At 48.5% G+C, this 18,833-nt stretch overlaps 1 protein-coding gene and 1 long non-coding RNA gene across 3 annotated transcripts in view; one reads left to right on the forward strand and one right to left on the reverse strand.

Moving 5' to 3' along the window:
* Positions 1-18,833, forward strand: part of B3GLCT (beta 3-glucosyltransferase) — a 1,170,551-nt gene that overhangs the window by 280,670 nt on the left and 871,048 nt on the right. The gene's annotated exons all lie outside the window — the stretch shown is intronic.
* The window catches only part of LOC135003817 (uncharacterized), a 117,583-nt gene continuing 103,599 nt past the window's right edge, over positions 4,850-18,833 (reverse strand). Inside the window, exon 2 of the long non-coding RNA XR_010204706.1 lies at positions 4,850-6,620. This is a non-coding gene — a long non-coding RNA (uncharacterized LOC135003817). The remainder of the gene's footprint in view (positions 6,621-18,833) is intronic.

An 18,833-nucleotide genomic window follows, 5' to 3' on the forward strand; every position in this document is an offset into this window, starting at 1 on the left:
TTGTCAAAGAAGGTGGCACTACCGTCTCCGGATACGGCCGCCCTGAAGGAATCTGCTGATAGAAAGCAGGAGGCTATCCTTAAGTCTATATATACACACACAGGTGTTATACTGAGACCAGCTATTGCGTCAGCATGGATGTGCAGTGCTGCAGCTGCGTGGTCAGATTCCCTGTCGGAAAATATTGATACCCTAGAGAGGGACACTATATTGCTAACCGTAGAGCATATTAAAGACGCACTTTTATACATGAGGGATGCACAGAGGGATATTTGCCGGCTGGCATCCAAAATTAGTGCAATGTCCATTTCTGCCAGGAGAGGGTTATGGACTCTGCAGTGGACAGGAGATGCAGATTCCAAAAGGCACATGGAAGTTCTGCCTTATAAGGGTGAGGAGTTGTTCGGGGATGGTCTCTCGGACCTCGTTTCCACAGCAACAGTTGGGAAGTCTACATTTTTACCCCATGTTCCCTCACAGCCAAAGAAAGCACCGTATTATCAGGTACAGTCCTTTCGGCCCAATAGGGGCAAGCGGGTTAAGGGCGCGTCCTTTCTGCCCAGAGGCAGAGGTAGGGGGAAAAAGCTGCAGCATACAGCCAGTTCCCAGGAGCAAAAGTCCTCCCCCGCTTCCTCTAAGTCCACAGCATGACGCTGGGGCTCCACAGGCGGAGCCAGGTACGGTGGGGGCCCGTCTCAAATATTTCAGCAATCAGTGGGCTCGCTCACGGGTGGATCCCTGGATCTTTCAAATAGTATCTCAGGGGTCCAAGCTGGAATTCGAGACGTCTCCCCCCCGCCGTTTCCTCAAATCTGCCTTACCAACCACTCCCTCAGGCAGGGAGGCAGTGTTACAGGCAATTCACAAGCTGTATTCACAACAGGTGATAGTAAAGGTGCCCCTACTTCAACAAGGACGGGGTTACTATTCCACAATGTTTGTGGTACCGAAACCGGACGGTTCGGTGAGACCCATTTTAAATTTGAAATCCTTGAACACATATATAAAAAAATTCAAGTTCAAGATGGAATCGCTCAGGGCGATTATTGCAAGCCTGGACGAGGGGGATTACATGGTATCACTGGACATCAAGGATGCTTACCTGCATGTTCCCATTTACCATCCTCACCAGGAGTACCTCAGATTTGTGGTACAGGATTGTCATTACCAATTCCAGACGTTGCCGTTCGGTCTATCCACGGCTCCGAGGGTCTTTACCAAGGTAATGGCCGAAATGATGATACTCCTTCGAAAGAAGGGAGTTTTAATTATCCCGTACTTGGACGATCTCCTGATAAAGGCGAGGTCCAGGGAGCAGTTGTTGGTCGGGGTAGCACTATCTCGGGAGGTGCTACAACAGCACGGCTGGGTTCTATATATTCCAAAGTCACAGCTGATCCCTACGACACGTCTACTGTTCCTGGGGATGGTTCTGGACACAGAACAGAAAAAAGTGTTTCTCCCGGAGGAGAAAGCCAAGGAGTTGTCATCTCTAGTCAGAGGCCTCCTAAAACCAAAACAGGTGTCGGTGCATCACTGCACGCGGATCCTGGGAAAGATGGTAGCTTCCTACGAAGCAATTCCATTTGGCAGGTTCCATGCAAGAACCTTTCAGTGGGACCTGTTGGACAAGTGGTCCGGATCGCATCTTCAGATGCATCGGCTGATAACCCTGTCTCCAAGGACCAGGGTGTCTCTGCTGTGGTGGCTGCAGAGTGCTCATCTTCAAGAGGGCCGCAGATTCGGCATACAGGACTGGGTCCTGGTGACAACGGATGCCAGCCTTCGAGGCTGGGGGGCAGTCACACAGGGAAGAAACTTCCAAGGACTATGGTAAAGTCAGGAGACTTCCCTGCACATAAATATTCTGGAGCTGAGGGCCATTTACAATGCCCTAAGTCAGGCAAAACCCCTGCTACAAAACCAGCCGGTACTGATCCAGTCAGACAACATCACGGCGGTCGCCCATGTAAACCGACAGGGCGGCAGGAGAAGCAGGACGGCGATGGCAGAAGCCACAAGGATTCTCCGATGGGCGGAAAATCACGTGTTAGCACTGTCAGCAGTGTTCATTCCGGGAGTGGACAACTGGGAAGCAGACTTCCTCAGCAGGCACGACCTCCACCTGGGAGAGTGGGGACTTCATCCAGAAGTCTTCCAACTGATTGTAAACCGTTGGAAATGGCCACAGGTGGACATGATGGCGTCCCGCCTAAACAAAAAGCTAGAAAGGTATTGCGCCAGGTCAAGAGACCCGCAGGCGATAGCTGTGGACGCTCTAGTGACACCGTGGGTGTACCGGTCGGTTTATGTGTTCCCTCCTCTTCCTCTCATACCAAAGGTACTGAGGATAATAAGGAGAAGAGGAGTAAGGACTATACTCATTGTTCCGGATTGACCAAGAAGAGCTTGGTACCCGGAACTTCAAGAAATGATCTCAGAGGACCCATGGCCTCTGCCGCTCAGACAGGACCTGCTGCAGCAGGGGCCCTGTCTGTTCCAAGACTTACCGCGGCTGCGTTTGACGGCATGGCGGTTGAACACCGGATCCTGAAGGAAAAGGGCATTCCGGTTGAAGTCATTCCTACGCTGATTAAAGCTAGGAAAGAAGTAACCGCAAACCATTATCACCGCATATGGCGAAAATATGTTGCATGGTGTGAGGCCAGGAAGGCCCCAACGGAGGAATTTCAGCTGGGCAGTTTCCTGCACTTCCTACAGTCAGGGGTGACTATGGGCCTAAAATTGGGTTCCATTAAGGTCCAGATTTCGGCTCTATCGATTTTCTTCCAGAGAGAACTGGCTTCTCTACCTGAAGTTCAAACTTTTGTTAAGGGAGTGCTGCATATTCAGCCCCCTTTTGTGCCTCTAGTGGCACCTTGGGATCTCAACGTGGTGTTGGATTTCCTAAAATCACATTGGTTTGAGCCACTGAAAACCGTGGAATTGAAATATCTCACGTGGAAAGTGGTTATGTTGTTGGCCTTGGCTTCGGCCAGGCGTGTATCAGAGTTGGCGGCTTTGTCATGTAAAAGCCCTTATCTGATTTTCCATATGGATAGGGCAGAATTGAGGACTCGTCCCCAATTTCTCCCTAAGGTGGTATCAGCCTTTCATCTGAACCAACCTATCGTGGTGCCTGCGGCTACTAATGACTTGGAGGCTTCCAAGTTGTTGGACGTAGTCAGGGCCCTGAAAATTTATGTTTCCAGGACGGCGGGAGTCAGAAAGACTGACTCGCTGTTTATCCTGTATGCGCCCAACAAGTTGGGTGCACCTGCTTCAAAGCAGACTATTGCTCGCTGGATCTGTAGTACGATTCAGCTTGCACATTCTGCGGCTGGACTGCCGCATCCTAAATCAGTGAAAGCCCATTCCACGAGGAAGGTGGGCTCTTCTTGGGCGGCTGCCCGAGGGGTCTCGGCTCTACAACTTTGCCGAGCAGCTACTTGGTCGGGGTCAAACACGTTTGCTAAATTCTACAAGTTTGACACCCTGGCTGAGGAGGACCTAGAGTTTGCCCATTCGGTGCTGCAGAGTCATCCGCACTCTCCCGCCCGTTTGGGAGCTTTGGTATAATCCCCATGGTCCTTACGGAGTCCCAGCATCCACTTAGGACGTTAGAGAAAATATGAATTTACTCACCGGTAATTCTATTTCTCATAGTCCGTAGTGGATGCTGGGCGCCCATCCCAAGTGCGGATTGTCTGCAATACTTGTATATAGTTATTGCCTAACTAAAGGGTTATTGTTGAGCCATCTGTTGAGAGGCTCAGTTGTTATCATACTGTTAACTGGGTATTGTATCACGAGTTATACGGTGTGATTGGTGTGGCTGGTATGAGTCTTACCCGGGATTCCAAATCCTTCCTTCTTGTGTCAGCTCTTCCGGGCACAGTATCCTAACTGAAGTCTGGAGGACGGTCATAGTGGGAGGAGCCAGTGCACACCAGTAGTCTAAAGCTTTCTTTATAGTTGTGCCCAGTCTCCTGCGGAGCCGCTATTCCCCATGGTCCTTACGGAGTCCCAGCATCCACTACGGACTATGAGAAATAGAATTACCGGTGAGTAAATTCTTATTTTATAGGTGATTTTATATTGGTATTTGCAGTGTACATCCAAAACCAAAAATCTACCCACATGGAATTCGATTTTGAAATCCACTTCAGAGTGGAATATTAGTAAATGAGCAATTTAGACAGTGAAATAGAAAGTCGATTAAACTGACTTTGACATAGACTACAAAATTGACATTCAGTAAATACAGATGGAGCCACGCTAGTGGAGATGCGCCCCATTCACTATAATGGCAGAGCGGCTCCTTCCGGGCGGGCGCGCGCGCCCAGACGGAGACTCTCTCCTATTCTGTGAATGGGAGAGCGTGACTAGGCGGATGGATCGCCTAGTCACACTGGGAGTGCACGCCTGGAGATGGAGCTGCATCAGATAAGCGCGGCACCATTTGTATAGCTCCAAATGCAGGTGATCTCTCAGAATCTGCTAACTACACATTCACTGCAGAAAACAATTGTAGACTGTACGTGCTCGGTACCATGCATACACAGACAGAGATTGTAAGTGCGGAAAGATTGAACCGTACGCTGAGGGTTCTTTCTTTGCATGACTATGCAGACGAATGGGACAGGCCTGTCTCGTGGGAGTGTAGCCCGACTTCTCTGCTTGCTTGTTTTGCATGCACAAACTGATAGAAGATGGCTGTTGTGCAGGGGCGGATTTAGGGGTGAGGGTGCCCCTAGGCACAGCACTAACGGACGCCTCTGCCTGATTAATTTATTATTTTTATTGATTTTAGGATACCCAGTTTAATAGAATAATAATAAAAAGCCACTATTTTTTACATTTTATTTATTTGTGTACATATTTATTAAGTAGGACAGCTTACAGGGGCAGTATGTGCATGTCCTACCCGTTTACACCCCACTCAAGATGGCATATGTACATACAGTACAGTGGAAATATTTAGCAGTTACTGGTACTTTTTGGGCTGACAGTACCGACACAAGCATCCAAGTGTCGCCCCTAAACAGGTGCCGTCCCTAGGCATGTGCCTAATAGGAAATTTGCCACTGCTGTTTCGGATTTATTTTTATACACCCAGCATGGGAAAGGGTGTAAGTTCTGATACTAATGATGACATAACTGTGGGTACTCGCATTAGCATATCGTAGACTGCCATGGCCACCAAGGAAAAGTGGTTTCAGATTCATTTGACTTAAGGGGGGTACACACGGAGCGATAATCTAAGCAATCTGACTAGATTAGATTTTCAGCACGATAGCTCCGTGTGTAGCCCTAACAGCGATAGCGATGCGCAGCCCGGCGCATCGCTATCGCTGCTGCTAGATTGGCCTGCATGCAGGCCAATCTAGTGGGTCGCTCACTTCACCCGCTGGGTGAAATGGGCGTCCCCCCCCCCCGTCTCCCCCGCACGCTCAGCACACATCGCGCTGTGCTGAGCGCCGGGAGAGATGTGTGCTGAGTGGTTCGCTGAGCACACATCTCTCCTGCATCGGGCCGTGAGTACTGGCCTTAAAGGTGATAACGCAACTGTGGACAACTGTGAAAGAATGCAAATGCTACTGCTTGGATGTTCTGAGAGTGGGAGGAAACTGGAATCTACATCCCACTCTGAATCAGGCCCAGAATCGCCACCATCTTCCCTCGGGCACAGAATATGAATTCAGTGGTTATATTTCTGAATGGAATGAGGACAAACTTTTTTTTTTCTCCTTCTTTTCTTTCTCTTCCTTCCTTCCTTCCTTCCTTCCTTCCTTCCTTCCTTCCTTCCTTCCTTCCTTCCTTCCTTCCTTCCTTCCTTCCTTCCTTCCTTCCTTCCTTCCTTCCTTCCTTCCTTCCTTCCTTCCTTCCTTCCCCTCTCTGTATTGTGTGTGTGTGTGTATATATATATATATATATATATATATACACGTGTGTAGTTTCTGTGTTTGCCCCATGTTTGCTTGGGTTTACTATGGGATCCCCAATTTCCTAACACATACCTGTCAACTAAACTGACCCCATAGAGAGAGAGTGTGTATTAGGGAATCTATTCTAAACAATGAGCCATATCACATAATAACACCGCAAACAACGTAAAAATAGTTTCGTTGGCAAGGATATTTGACCGAATTTAAGGTATTTTGGTGTTGCTGACTTGAATAAAAGTCGTTTTTAGAGGTATTGGATACCCTCAATTAATAGGGAACTTGGCCATAACACGTGGATATGGAAATAAACCGTAACATTCTAGATGGTGAGACACTTGAATATTCCAGGTGTTCACTGCATGATCATTCTAAAATATCCCCCCTCCATATAGAAGTACTGTAGTAGAGAACTACCGCCTTTACAGCACGTTAATGTTTTATCCATTCTCCGTTTGAGGTTATTTTGTTGTATCTCTGCACCATTGTACTCTCGCAGGCTCGCTTCGCTTGCCACGCTTCGGGCTCGGTGTCTTGTTCTGCTTCGATCGCCACAGGTTACTTTTCCAAATAGTTGTTGACATGGGCTCAGGGATTTATGGGAAAGGTCCTCTCCACGAAGGGTAACTAGACGCTACCATACGGAATCAGCCCCTCAAAGTTATCCCAAAATCGCTGTAATATAATTGACAATAAAATGAGTGAGCAGTGTAATAATAAAAAAAAACCCATGCAAGAGATTTAAGACCATTTAAATGAGGCACATTTGCAAGTTTTAGTTGATTTTAGGTTTGTCAAAATGGATATTAGTGGTTTAATATCCCTTTTTTTCTTTCTCTTTTTGTAACAGATTTTTGCTGTATTTTTTCTTTTGCATTGATTTGAGCATAGCAGGCTGCAAAGCCTCAGGCTCCGTATTAATGTTGGCTTATCCTGGGGCGCTTGGCAGCTCTGAAGATGAATTTAATTCAGCTAAAGAAGACTGTAAAGATGCTGTCACCTGACATCTAAGGTCACATGTTTCTTGTAAATTCTCATAATTCATTTTGCAGATACAGTAAAATGTAAATGACCTGTTATCGGATCATGTTTAACTAATTTATCCTCTGATTATCTACGATGGTCATAAAACATAAAATATTTTGGTACTTTGGAAAGACAGTGTGACACTTCAAACAATGAAGATATTTTAATTAAAATAGTTTGATCAGTGAAATCCATACATTCAACTACTGTAGCTTTAATTACAATCGCCACCATACGCTTAGGGGCCGATTCAGAATTGAGTGCAATTTGGCTGCAGTTGTACAAATCTGTGCGACTGCGCCACCCGTAGCCGTACACTTTTCTGCAGCGGCGTACACTGGGATTCCACAGGGCATGACATCGGGGTGTAGAATTGGATCTTGATCCGAGGCACCAACAGGCTAAAACTTTGACTGTTCCCAGGATGCACTGCACTGCCTCCTCTATAGCCCCGCCTCCAGGCACTGGAGCTCAGTTTGTAAATTGGTGCCTGCAGTGCAGGTCACTAAACAGGGGAGGCTGCGCTAGACAGCCCTGGAAAGAGCTTTTTTTAGAAGACTTAAAGGGCCGCAGCACAAACACTAGTTGCAGTGTATGTCATGTTGGCATTCTGTGCTGTGGCTCTATCACCTCCCCCAGCTGCGCTGTATACTCCCGCGGCCTGGTTGCCAGGTACTTACAGCGGAGGCGCTCCAGTTATCAGGCACACATCACCGCTGCTGCTCTCTTGGATCACGTTGCCACACTTCAGGGAGGAGGTAAGAGGGTCCCCCAGGTGTGACCAGCCGGTAAATCGCAATCCGGACGCAGTCCCAGGAGATGGATCGCGGCGCTGGCGTGGACACTGCCCGTGCAGGTACCCCACTATATCCACCAGGGCAGGGAGCACAGTTCGGATTTACAAAAATCCGTTTGTTACAGGCTCCATAGTACCCGGTGGTGAAGTCCAGCAGAGGGGATGAGGCGCCGACCTGTAGCTCCTCCCCCAGCTCCAGGCGCCATCTACAGCAGGTGTTCCCGCCCTGGAGCTGCATTTCTCTCTCTCCCTCACTCCCTGTCAGCGTTTGGGCGCCATTTCACATAGCTGCGCTGATCCTGGGACTGCTGGCCACTGTCTCCTCTGTAAAGCCGCCTGCCTCATCAGCGCTGTGCATTTACAGGACACTTAAGTATTCTACATGTCGTTTAACCAGCATTAGCTAAGAACAAGTGCACTACTATATGAATATTTAGTACTAGTATTCTGTGATATACATCCAGTGTTTACTGTGCATTGTTATATCTGTATGCATACATCTCTATATGTAGTATTACTAGTCCAGTGCAGTTTTATTTTGATATGTAATAATTTATGCTTTGTACCTTTGACTGTGTGTGCCTATAGCTGCTGTGTGGTTTCTATTCTGTGTATCACACATATTGCTATCACTGTATTCTGTGCCCTGGGGGGCTAAGTGCGTCAGGGTCTCATATACCATATAGTGTTCCACAGGATATACTGTTTTGTACTTTTCGGTCACCTCATACCGCTTAAATCCTCTGTTTGTGCTCTGCATTTGCGGTCACATAACACAGGGTTTTTTTTGTCAGGTATTGTGTTTTGTCTGGCTATATTGTACTGTTATGTCCTAAGACTACATTCCCAATAATATCTGTTACACAGTGTGGGACATCCACAGATGCTCCTGCATCATGCAGTGCTGGCGCCACGGATTTACCTGAGGAAAGGATTTCAGCTGAGAGTTCAGGTACTGGGTGCTCTGCACCTTTCAGTCTGCCCGCAGCTCCTGTGGCAAATCAGGATCCACCTTGGGCTGCATTTTCAAATGTGCTGACTAGGCTTGTAACATGACTTATCCCCCTGTGGGACCTCCTGTGCCGTTACAGCCACATATTGTCCCTGTGGTTAATCCGCCATGGGCAGGTACTCTGTCAACCCTTTTACAGCAATTAAATCAGTCCTTGGTTAAACACAAACCTAACCCTCGCCCTACTGGGACCAAAGGGTCCTCTAAGCGGGCCATTTCTTCCTCAAAATCCACTAATATTTTGGATGATTCTTCCGATGAGGATGGGAATTATACTGATCCTTCAGATACTGATACAGTTGTTTTTGATGAGGAATGTACAACTCAGGTTGATGTTCCTGAACTAGTGGAGGCTATCAAGCTGATTCTCCTAATAGATGATGAGATTGACCCTCTTGCTACGTCTAAGAAACCTGATAAGTTTAAACGTCAGAAGGTTGCTAAAGTAGTTTTACCTCATTCTGACCTCTTAATTGACATACGCCAGGAAGCTTAGTCATCTCCAGGAAATAAATTTTCCCTGTCTAAAAGGATGTTGGCTCGTTATCCTATCCCTGCGAGTTGAGTAACAAGTGGGAAACTCCACCGCCGGTGGACTCTCATGTCGCCCGTCTCGTGGTGTCTTCTACTCTGCCTGTCACCACTGTCACTTCACTGAAGGAACCGACGGATGAGCGTGTGGAGGTATGCCTGAAGTCTATCTACAGACTTACCGGTGCGGTACATAGACCCACTATGGCAGCCTCTTGGGCTGCAAAAGCTATTGAAGCATGGGTTCAGGCAATTGAGGATGAGCTACCTCTACATTTTTCTGACACTGCCAGACAATATCGGTCGTATATTACCACAGCCTTTCACTATATTCAGGAGGCGGCCTTTGATGCTGGTGTAATGGCGGCCAAGGTGTCTACTATGTCTATCCTGGCTCACCGGATTTTGTAGTTAAGGTCCTGGAAAGTGGACCTGGACTCCAAAAAGACTTTGGAGGTGCTCCCTTTTGAGGGGGACAAACTATTTGGGGAGGATCTGAACAAGATCGTGACTGACTTGGCAACAGCCAAGACTGCATTTCTCCCAAGTACTAAGCCTTCTGCTCCATAGGCTAAGAGTACCACTTGAATACTGTGTACAATTCTGGGCACCATACTACAAAAAGGATATCATGGAGCTTGAAAAGGTTCAGAGGAGGGCAACCAAACTAATTAAGGACATGGAGACGCTGGAATACGAGGAAAGGCTTGCAAGGCTAGGCATGTTTACACTGGAAAAGAGGAGACTGAGAGGGGATATGATCAACGTCTACAAATGTATAAGGGGACAATACACAGAGCTTGCGCGGGACCTTTCTTTGGTTAGATCAACACAGAAGACTCGGGGACACTCGCTTAGGTTAGAGGAGAGGACATTCTGTACATCACGGCGCAAAGCCTTTTTCACGGTAAGGACAATATGTGTTTGGAACTCCCTGCCTGAGGTAGTTGTAATGGCGGACTCAGTCAACACCTTTAAGAATGGGTTAGATAAATTCCTAATGGATAAGGATATCCAGGGTTATGGTGCATAGTCACGCACTATAGATACTACAAAAAGAGGGTACAACGCAATGGCTGACATCAGCATCAGTCAAAACTTTAGACCAAATAAACCTGCTCAGGAGATCACAAATAGGTTGAACTCGATGGACAAATTGTCTTTTTTTCAACCTCAGATACAATGTAACTATGTAACTTTTCGTTCCTCTCGACCTCCAGGTAAATCAAAAGGTCAGGCGTATCCGAGACAGGCTCGTATTTCCAAAACCACCAAGCCCAAGTCTAAGCAATCTTGGGCCGCCCGTCAGCCTGCTTCCAAACAGGACAAGCCTGCAGTATGACGGGGCGGGCCACCCCCTGGGGGACCCCAGGGTGGGAGGCTGACTTCTGCAGTTCGCCCAGGCCTCGTTAAGGACCACTTCAGATGCCTGGGTGCAGGAAGTTGTCTCTCACGAGTACGCTATCTCTTTCAAGAGACGCCCCCCTCAACGGTTCTGCTCGACGGTTATCCCTTCGGATCCGCTGAAAGCACAAACTCTAGACTTGGTTGTGTTATCTCTCCTAGATACTGGAGTGATTGTGCCGGTACCTCTGTCTCAAAGAGGCAGGGGTTACTATTCGACCCTGTTTCTAGTCCCAAAACCAAATGGGTCCTCCCTTCCTATACTATGTAAACTCTGCGCTCTATTGTACTAGCTTTGGAGCCCAAGGACTATATGGTATCCCTGGACATACAGGATGGTTACCTGCACTTACCTATTGTCGCATCAGCAATATCTGCGGTTTGCTATTGGCAACCTACATTATCAATTCCAGGCCTTGCCTTTTGGACTGACCTTGGCTCCTCTGATCTTCACCAAAGTCATCCCTCATACTTCCTGTTGGTTCAGGGGAGGGGTTAAGGAAAAAAAAAATCAATAAAACATATTCTAAACACTTACAATGGACTTTCCTGGATCCTTATTTATTATTTCTCTAACGTCCTAGTGGATGCTGGGGACTCCGAAAGGACCATGGGGAATAGCGGCTCCGCAGGAGACTGGGCACAAAAGTAAAAAGCTTTAGGACTACCTGGTGTGCACTGGCTCCTCCCCCTATGACCCTCCTCCAAGCCCCAGTTAGATTTTTGTGCCCGAACGAGACGGGTGCAGGCTAAGGGGCTCTCCTGAGCTGCTTAGTGTAAAAGTTTAAAGTAGGTTTTTTATTTTCAGTGAGACCTGCTGGCAACAGGCTCACTGCACCGAGGGACTAAGGGGAGAAGAAGCGAACTCACCTGCGTGCAGAGTGGATTGGGCTTCTTAGGCTACTGGACATTAGCTCCAGAGGGACGATCACAGGCCCAGCCATGGATGGGTCCCGGAGCGCGCCGCCGGCCCCCTTACAGAGCCAGAAGAGTTAAGAGGTCCGGAAAATCGGCGGCAGAAGACGTCCTGTCTTCAATAAGGTAGCGCACAGCACACTTCACACTCCGGTCACTGAGGGTGCAGGGCGCTGGGGGGGGGTGCCCTGAGACGCAATAAAAAACCTTTTTTTGGCAAAAAATACATCACATATAGCTCCTGGGCTATATGGATGCATTTAACCCCTGCCAATTTTTCCATTAAAAAGCGGGAGAAAGGCCGCCGTGAAGGGGGCGGAGCCTATCTCCTCAGCACACTAGCGCCATTTTTTCCTCACAGCTCCGTTGGAGGAAGGCTCCCTGACTCTCCCCTGCAGTCCTGCACTACAGAAACAGGGTAAAACAAGAGAGGGGGGCACTAAATTGGCATATTAATATATACAGCAGCTATATTAGGGAAAAACACTTATATAAGGTTATCCCTGTATATATATAGCGCTCTGGTGTGTACTGGCAAACTCTCCCTCTGTCTCCCCAAAGGGCTAGTGGGGTCCTGTCCTCTATCAGAGCATTCCCTGTGTGTGTGCTGTGTGTCGGTACGCTGTGTCGACATGTATGAGGAGGAAAATGGTGTGGAGGCGGAGCAATTGCCTGTGTTAGTGATGTCACCCCCTAGGGAGTCGACACCTGACTGGATGGTCTTATGGAAAGAATTACGTGATAGTGTCGGCACTTTACAAAAGACTGTTGACGACATGAGACAGCCGGCAAATCAGTTAATACCTGTACAGGCGTCTCAAACACCGTCAGGGGCTATAAAACGCCCGTTACCTCAGGTCGATACAGACACTGACACGGACACTGACTCCAGTGTCGACAGTGAGGAAACAAACGTATTTTCCAGTAGGGCCACACGTTACATGATCACGGCAATGAAGGAGGTTTTGAACATTTCTGATACTACAAGTACCACAAAAAAGGGTATTATGTGGGGTGTGAAAAAACTACCCGTAGTTTTTCCTGAATCAGATGAATTAAATGAGGTGTGTGATGAAGCGTGGGTTTCCCCCGATAAAAAACTGCTAATTTCTAAAAAATTATTGGCATTATACCCTTTCCCGCCAGAGGTTAGGGTGCGTTGGGAAACACCCCCTAGAGTGGATAAAGGCGCTCACACGCTTATCAAAACAAGTGGCGTTACCGTCTCCTGATACGGCCGCCCTCAAGGAACCAGGTGATAGGAAGCTGGAAAATATCCTAAAAAGTATATACACACATACTGGTATTATACTGCGACCAGCAATCGCCTCAGCCTGGATGTGCAGTGCTGGGGTGGCTTGGTCGGATTCCCTGACTGAAAATATTGATACCCTGGACAGGGACAATATATTATTGACTATAGAGCATTTAAAGGATGCATTTCTATATATGCGTGATGCACAGAGGGATATTTGCACTCTGGCATCAAGAGTAAGTGCAATGTCCATTTCTGCCAGAAGAGGGTTATGGACGCGACAGTGGTCAGGTGATGCGGATTCCAAACGGCATATGGAAGTATTGCCGTATAAAGGGGAGGAGTTATTTGGGGTCGGTCTATCGGACCTGGTGGCCACGGCAACGGCTGGGAAATCCACCTTTCTCTAACGTCCTAAGTGGATGCTGGGACTCCGTAAGGACCATGGGGAATAGCGGCTCCGCAGGAGACTGGGCACAAAAGTAAAAGCTTGAACTAGCTGGTGTGCACTGGCTCCTCCCCCTATGACCCTCCTCCAAGCCTCAGTTAGATTCTTGTGCCCGAACGAGAAGGGTGCATGCTAGGTGGCTCTCCTGAGCTGCTTAGAGTAAAAGTTTATTTTAGGTTTTTTATTTTCAGTGAGTCCTGCTGGCAACAGGCTCACTGCATCGTGGGACTAAGGGGAGAAGAAGCGAACTCACCTGCGTGCAGAGTGGATTGGGCTTCTTAGGCTACTGGACATTAGCTCCAGAGGGACGATCACAGGTTCAGCCTGGATGGGTCCCGGAGCCGCGCCGCCGGCCCCCTTACAGAGCCAGAAGAACGAAGAGGTCCGGTGAAATCGGCGGCAGAAGACGTTCCTGTCTTCAACTAAGGTAGCGCACAGCACTGCAGCTGTGCGCCATTGCTCTCAGCACACTTCACACTCCGGTCACTGAGGGTGCAGGGCGCTGGGGGGGAGCGCCCTGAGACGCAATAAAAACTGAAATACCTTAGGATGGCAAAAGAAATACATCACATATAGCTCCTGGGCTATATGGATGTATTTAACCCCTGCCAGTTTTCCAGAAAAAAGCGGGAGATAAGGCCGTCGTGAAGGGGCGGAGCCTATCTCCTCAGCACACAAGCGCCATTTTCCCTCACAGTTCCGCTGGAAGGACGGCTCCCTGACTCTCCCCTGCAGTCCCTACAGAATCAGGGTAAAAACGAGAGAGGGGGGGCACTATTGGCAGCTAAATTATAAACAGCAGCTATAAAAGGGAGTAACACTTATATAAGGTTATCCCTATATATATATATATAGCGCTCTGGTGTGTGCTGGCAAACTCTCCCTCTGTCTCCCCAAAGGGCTAGTGGGGTCCTGTCCTCTATCAGAGCATTCCCTGTGTGTGTGCTGGGTGTCGGTACGATTGTGTCGACATGTATGAGGAGGAAAATGATGTGGAAGCAGAGCAATTGCCTGTGTTAGTGATGTCACCCCCTAGGGAGTCGACACCTGACTGGATGGTTGTATTTAAAGAACTACGTGACAATGTCAGCACTTTACAAAAAACTGTTGACGACATGAGACAGCCGACAAATCAATTAGTGCCTGTCCAGGCGTCTCAGACACCGTCAGGGGCGATAAAACGCCCGTTACCTCAGTGGGTCGACACAGACCCAGACACAGATACTGAGTCCAGTGTCGACGGTGAGGAGACAAACGTAATGTCCAGTAGGGCCACACGTTACATGATCACGGCAATGAAGGAGGCATTGATCATTTCTGACACTACAAGTACCACAAAGAAGGGTATTATGTGGGGAGTAAAAAAACTACCAGTAGTTTTTCCTGAGTCAGATGAATTAAATGAGGTGTGTGATAAAGCGTGGGTTTCCCCCGATAAAAAAAGTGCTAATTTCTAATAAATTATTGGCACTATACCCTTTCCCGCCAGAGGTTAGGGCGCGTTGGGAAACACCCCCTAGAGTAGATAAAGCGCTCACACGTTTATCTAAACAAGTAGCGTTACCGTCTCCTGATACGGCCGCCCTCAAAGAACCAGCGGATAGAAGGCTGGAAAATATCCTGAAGGGTATATACACACATACTGGTGTTATACTGCGACCAGCAATCGCCTCAGCCTGGATGTGCAGTGCTGGAGTGGCGTGGTCGGATTCCCTGACTGAAAATATTGATACCCTGGATAGGGACAGTATATTACTAACTATAGAGCATTTGAAGGATGCATTACTATATATGCGTGATGCACAGAGGGATATTTGCACCCTGGCATCAAGAGTGAGTGCTATGTCCATTTCTGCCAGAAGAGCGTTATGGACGCGACAGTGGTCAGGGGATGCGGATTCCAAACGACATATGGAAGTATTGCCGTATAAAGGGGAGGAGTTATTTGGGGCCGGTCTATCGGACCTGGTGGCCACGGCAACGGCCGGAAAGTCCACCTTTTTACCCCAGGTCACCTCTCAGCAGAAAAAGACACCGTCTTTTCAAACTCAGTCCTTTCGTTCCCATAAGTACAAGCGGGCAAAAGGCCACTCATTTCTGCCCCGGGGCAGAGGAAGAGGAAAAAGACTGCACCAGGCAGCCTCTTCCCAGGAGCAGAAGCCCTCCTCTGCTTCTGCCAAGTCTTCAGCATGACGCTGGGGCTTTACAAGCGGACTCGGACACGGTGGGGGCCCGTCTCAAAAATTTCAACGCGCAGTGGGCTCACTCGCAAGTGGACCCCTGGATTCTGCAGGTAGTATCACAGGGGTACAAACTGGAATTCGAGACGTCTCCCCCTCGCCGGTTCCTGAAGTCTGCTCTACCAAAGTCTCCCTCCGACAGGGAGGCAGTTTTAGAAGCCATTCACAAGCTGTATTCCCAGCAGGTGATAATCAAGGTACCTCTCCTACAACAGGGAAAGGGGTATTATTCCACGCTGTTTGTGGTACCGAAGCCGGACGGCTCGGTGAGACCAATTTTAAATCTAAAATCCTTGAACACTTACATAAAGAGGTTCAAATTCAAGATGGAGTCACTCAGAGCAGTGATAGCAAACCTGGAAGAAGGGGACTATATGGTGTCTCTGGACATCAAAGATGCTTATCTCCACGTCCCAATCTACCCTTCTCACCAAGGGTACCTCAGGTTTGTAGTACAAAACTGTCATTATCAGTTTCAGACGCTGCCGTTTGGGTTGTCCACGGCACCTCGGGTCTTTACCAAGGTAATGGCCGAAATGATGATTCTTCTTCGAAGAAAAGGCGTTTTAATTATCCCTTACTTGGACGATCTCCTGATAAGGGCAAGGTCCAGGGAACAGTTAGAAGTCGGAGTAGCACTATCTCAGTTAGTGTTACGTCAGCACGGGTGGATTCTAAATATTCCAAAATCGCAGCTGATTCCAACAACACGTCTCCTGTTCCTAGGAATGATTCTGGACACAGTCCAGAAAAAGGTGTTTCTCCCAGAGGAGAAGGCCAGGGAGTTATCCGAGCTAGTCAGGAATCTCCTAAAACCAGGCCAGGTGTCAGTGCATCAGTGCACGAGGGTCCTGGGAAAAATGGTGGCTTCTTACGAAGCGATTCCATTCGGAAGATTCCATGCAAGAACGTTTCAGTGGGATCTTCTGGACAAATGGTCCGGATCGCATCTTCAGATGCATCAGCGGATAACCCTGTCGCCAAGGACAAGGGTGTCTCTTCTGTGGTGGCTGCAGAGTGCTCATCTACTAGATGGCCGCAGATTCGGCATTCAGGATTGGATCCTGGTGACCACGGATGCCAGCCTGAGAGGCTGGGGAGCAGTCACACAGGGACGAAATTTCCAGGGCTTGTGGTCAAGCATGGAAACATCTCTTCATATAAACATTCTGGAACTAAGGGCCATTTACAATGCCCTAAGTCAAGCAAAACCCCTGCTTCAGGGTCAGGCGGTATTGATCCAATCGGACAACATCACGTCAGTCGCCCACGTAAACAGACAGGGCGGCATGAGAAGCAGGAGGGCGATGGCAGAAGCTGCAAGGATTCTTCGCTGGGCGGAGAATCATGTGATAGCACTGTCAGCAGTGTTCATTCCGGGAGTGGACAACTGGGAAGCGGACTTCCTCAGCAGACACGACCTTCACCCGGGGGAGTGGGGACTTCATCCAGAAGTCTTCCAAGAGATGGTAAACCGTTGGGAAAAACCAATGGTGGACATGATGGCGTCCCGTCTCAACAAAAAACTAGACAGATATTGCGCCAGGTCAAGGGACCCTCAGGCAATAGCGGTGGACGCTCTGGTAACACCATGGGTGTACCAGTCGGTGTATGTGTTCCCTCCTCTGCCTCTCATACCAAAAGTACTGAGAATCATAAAAAGGAGAGGAGTAAGAACTATACTCGTGGTTCCGGATTGGCCAAGAAGGACTTGGTACCCGGAACTTCAAGAGATGCTCACGGAGGAACCGTGGCCTCTACCTCTAAGAAAGGACCTGCTCCAGCAGGGGCCTTGTCTGTTCCAAGACTTACCGCGGCTGCGTTTGACGGCATGGCGGTTGAACGCCGGATCCTGAAGGAAAAAGGCATTCCAGAAGAAGTCATCCCTACCCTGATAAAGGCCAGGAAGGATGTAACCGCAAAACATTATCACCGCATTTGGCGAAAATATGTTGCGTGGTGTGAGGCCAAAGAGGCCCCTACAGAGGAATTTCAACTGGGTCGCTTCCTACATTTCCTGCAAACAGGACTGTCTATGGGCCTAAAATTAGGGTCCATTAAGGTTCAAATTTCGGCCCTGTCGATTTTCTTCCAAAAAGAACTGGCTTCAGTGCCTGAAGTCCAGACGTTTGTCAAAGGGGTACTGCATATACAGCCTCCTTTTGTGCCCCCGGTGGCACCTTGGGATCTCAATGTGGTTTTGGGGTTCCTAAAATCACATTGGTTTGAACCACTCACCACTGTGGAATTAAAATATCTCACATGGAAGGTGGTAATGCTGTTAGCCCTGGCTTCAGCCAGGCGTGTCTCAGAATTGGCGGCTTTATCTTATAAAAGCCCTTACCTGATTTTTCACACGGATAGGGCAGAATTGAGGACTCGTCCTCAATTTCTCCCAAAGGTGGTTTCAGCGTTTCACGTGAACCAGCCTATTGTGGTGCCTGCGGCTACTAGGGACTTGGAGGACTCCAAGTTACTGGACGTAGTCAGGGCCCTGAAAATATATATTTCCAGGACGGCTGGAGTCAGGAAATCTGACTCGCTGTTTATCCTGTATGCACCCAACAAGCTGGGTGCTCCTGCTTCTAAGCAGACGATTGCTCGTTGGATTTGTAGTACAATTCAGCTTGCACATTCTGTGGCAGGCCTGCCACAGCCAAAATCTGTAAAAGCCCATTCCACAAGGAAGGTGGGCTCATCTTGGGCGGCTGCCCGAGGGGTCTCGGCTTTACAACTTTGCCGAGCAGCTACTTGGTCAGGGGCAAACACGTTTGCTAAATTCTACAAATTTGATACCCTGGCTGAGGAGGACCTGGAGTTCTCTCATTCGGTGCTGCAGAGTCAACCGCACTCTCCCGCCCGTTTGGGAGCTTTGGTATAATCCCCATGGTCCTTACGGAGTCCCAGCATCCACTTAGGACGTTAGAGAAAATAAGAATTTACTTACCGATAATTCTATTTCTCATAGTCCGTAGTGGATGCTGGGCGCCCATCCCAAGTGCGGATTGTCTGCAATACTTGTATATAGTTATTGTTACAAAATTCGGGTTATTATTGTTGTGAGCCATCTTTTCAGAGGCTCCTTCGTTTATCATACTGTTAACTGGGTTCAGATCACAGGTTGTACGGTGTGATTGGTGTGGCTGGTATGAGTCTTACCCGGGATTCAAGATCCTTCCTTATTATGTACGCTCGTCCGGGCACAGTATCCTAACTGAGGCTTGGAGGAGGGTCATAGGGGGAGGAGCCAGTGCACACCAG

Source organism: Pseudophryne corroboree, chromosome 2 (genome assembly GCF_028390025.1).
Source record: "Pseudophryne corroboree isolate aPseCor3 chromosome 2, aPseCor3.hap2, whole genome shotgun sequence".
NCBI classification, from domain to species: Eukaryota; Metazoa; Chordata; class Amphibia; order Anura; family Myobatrachidae; genus Pseudophryne; species Pseudophryne corroboree.